This window comes from Lithobates pipiens, unplaced genomic scaffold (genome assembly GCF_037356315.1).
Source record: "Lithobates pipiens isolate NorthernLeopardFrog02 unplaced genomic scaffold, aLitPip1_a1.2 Scaffold_3, whole genome shotgun sequence".
Lineage (NCBI taxonomy): Eukaryota > Metazoa > Chordata > Amphibia > Anura > Ranidae > Lithobates > Lithobates pipiens.
The window spans coordinates 126,681,513-126,684,798 of record NW_027507790.1 but is presented as its reverse complement, the minus strand read 5'-3'; the positions used below and the strand labels follow the sequence as shown (position 1 = coordinate 126,684,798).

Here is a 3,286-nt window from a genome sequence, read left to right as displayed (position 1 = left end):
GAACTATTATTAGTGCGCACCTGCGTTGTCTCCGCCATGTGCTCTACCCACTGCGCCGGAAGCGAAGGGGCGGGGAATAGTCTAGAAAGAACGTCAGGGGCGGGCGGAGTTTCACTCATGCGCACTGTATATAAAACGCAACACACGTGTATCGTCCGTACAATCTGGGAAGAGAGTGAGGTGCGGACGTGACGAACGTGCAAACGAAGGTAACATTTTTAACTTGGTGCTTCACTAGACTAGACTGCTTCTATATAGGCCGATGTTGGGACAAGATTAGGATGGTTTTTTTTTTTTTTTTTTTTTTCTTTTTTTTTTTAACGTGGTTCGATTGGCGATTAAGCGTGTCATCCTTGCGCAGGGGACCATGCTAATCTTCTCTGAATCGTTCCACTTTAAGTATGTGTCCGTTCAGCCAATACGGGCCAGGGACTAGATTAGGATGGTTTTTAATGCCATTATTAGTATTTGAGGGTTTGTCTTGTGTTGTGTCTTGCAGACAATATGGATCCATTCCAAAATGAAAATTTTATGGGGCTATTCCTAGAACTCTACAAGGAGATGCCCTGCCTGTGGCAGTTCCACAACAAGTTTTATGCCGACATAACAAAGAGGAACACAGCGCTGGAGAAACTGCTTTCTTTGGTGTGGATCATGGTCCCCACAGCAGACATGGCCTATCTGAATAGGAAAATTGGGGCCATGAGGATTACATATTTCAGGGAGAGAAAGAAGCACCTGGAGTCCTTGAGAGCAGGAGATACAGATGCCGTTTATTACCCCAGGATGGTTCACTTTGACAGGCTGCATTTTCTGGTAGACCAGGGGGTACCCAGGCCACCACTCCTGCCACCACTCTCCAGTCTTCCTTCAAGGCATCCTTCAACCCCAGCTGAGGCTTCTGATGTCCAACCTGGGCCTTTCAGGCAGCAACATGTGGTGGGGCCCAGCTTGAGAGAGACAGGTATTGCATTGTTGAACATATTTCTTGTGTTACATTTATTGATGTTAACTAGATGTTCTTATTGATCAGTAAGTTGTGATTTATCAAAGTGGTTTACATCTCAAGAGACAGTAGTGACCAAAAATGATTTGGATGGGAAAGAAAAATGCTGGGCTCAGAATGATAGTCTGTTCTATTTGGTAACATTCAATTTGCAAAAGCCAGGAGCACAAAATGGTGTGATTGATGATCAAAAAACTAAAACTATGTCCCCTTTTCATACACAGGAAGACCTCAGTCGGGGGGAGGCTGTGGCAAGTGTCAGCCAGGAGGTCGACCAACGCCCTCCTCCTCGTGCCCCAACTACAGGAGCCCAGCCACAGCCTCGAAGGATGCCTGGAAGGAAGAGCCCAAAGAAAGACGAGTGAGTGATGGCCTGGGTCCAGTCTGGTCTGCCAGAAGATGCAGCCTCTTGAAGATCCACATCCTGGGGACATAAATGGCATCTGAATTTCCTGTTCTCTAGGACTTCGGGACCAGACTTCTCTCCCTGAGATATGTACTCATCAGGCCACCAATTTTTTATATTCTAATTTGTTCATGTCAGCCCTGGGGGCCAAAGGCTGCACCAAAGTAACAAGTTTCTCCAGTGCTGCATTCCTCTTTTTAGTTTATTGCAACCAAAATAAAGGTTTTTTTGATTGATGAAATACTTGTGTGTGTGTGTGTTTTCCTTCCAAAAGGCCAGTTTATTTGTGAGTATGCAGGTACATTTCCCAAAAAATAAGTGAAATGAATAACAAGGGGTACCAACACTAAACAACCTCCTGAAGATTAAAAAATAAAAACAAAATCTCAAAAATACAATAATGTTGTGGTAAGTTTACACACAAAAAACACCCCAAAAAAAGGATAAATGAGCAAACTGTCTTTAAAGGAGATTTTTAGGGAATCCAAAAAAAAAGCATCCAAAAAAGAATAAACAAAATCTAAAATTGTGTAGATGTGACGCAAACTAAAATTGTATTGCTGAAATGGTAAAAAAAAGAGTAATGAAATACGTTCGGGAGAAGTGTGTGTGACTATGAGCATCAAAAGAAGTTCATTCTTGCAGCATTGTAAAGAACAAGAGAATGCGCTTGATGAAAGAATTTTTAACATTGCAGCGTGACTAATGTGCTATATCGCTTACGAGCAGTCGTTTTACCTGAACGAGCGCTTCCGTGTCGGAATTTGAATGTGAGCATGCGTGGCACCTTGTCCGTCGGAGTAGGCTACACATGATCAGAGTATGTCCGATTGGACCAGTTTGTCGGAAAATATTTCCAGCAAGTTGGAAAACTTGGTCCGACGGATATTCCGACGGAATCAGTCCGATGCATACCACACACAGTCGGATTACCAGACAACACGGTCCGATAGGACACATTCCGACGGATTCTCCGACTGTGTGTACAAGGGCTAAGAGTTACTTAACTTGTTTCTTCCTGCTGATAGAGTCCTCTTCCAGGATCCAGGATCTCTCCAGACTGCATCTTGGAGTCCTGAAAAACTGCTGCTTCTTTGTCCCTAGCATATGGCTGTGTCTCAAGTGCTTTTACCTCCCCCTACCTCCTACCAACTTCCCTTCCTGTCCTGAGCTTCATGAACTAGTTTAACAAGTTCATTAGTATTTTTAATAGGGAAATCCTAACTTCTATTTTTTATTAATGCTATAAAAATCACTTAAATAGCCATATAAAACACACAGTGTCTGCATCCCCATAGAAGTGATTAACCCTTAGGGAGTATCTCACCAAAAATGACATTTTTGTTGCTGAGGATGTCTAAAAATCTAACTTCTGACTCTATCTTAGCGCAGATTTCTGGGAAACTCAGTGAGCCAATAAAGGAAGCAGGAAATTACACTATTAGAGGTGCTCTGTACACCAACGATTTACAGAACCCCTCCAAGTTGCCATATTGCATTGAATTTTACTTGTGTAGCTATTAAATGGTGTGTAGCTTGTAAATGGTGTTTAGACTTCATGTACATGCGGCCTACATTTACCGTGGCCAGGGGAAAACACAAAATGATCACGGCATGTTTTTGATGCATTTTTGCCACGTTTTGTGTTTTTTCGCAGCAGTTAAAAGGTCCCTATCCTGAACGTAATTCTTCTGCGTTCAGGAGAAGGAGGTTAAGGGAGGTTTAACCTCACCTAAATGCAACAGTTTCTAAACTCTGCTAAAAGCATATGTCTACATTGATACCTGGGGGTTGATTTACTAAAGCCAAAGCCACTCTGCACTACTTGGAAGTTCAATTGCTGTAGATCTGAGGAGAAGATCTGAAATGAGGGG

The 3,286-nt window shown here is 42.8% G+C and overlaps 1 non-coding gene across 1 annotated transcript; it reads right to left on the bottom strand.

The window, feature by feature from the left end:
• Positions 1-316: 316 nt before the first annotated feature.
• On the bottom strand, positions 317-426 carry LOC143941501 (U6 spliceosomal RNA). Its single transcript, XR_013264191.1, has one exon. It is a non-coding gene; the product is annotated as a U6 spliceosomal RNA (small nuclear RNA).
• Between the last annotated feature and the right edge of the window lie 2,860 nt (positions 427-3,286).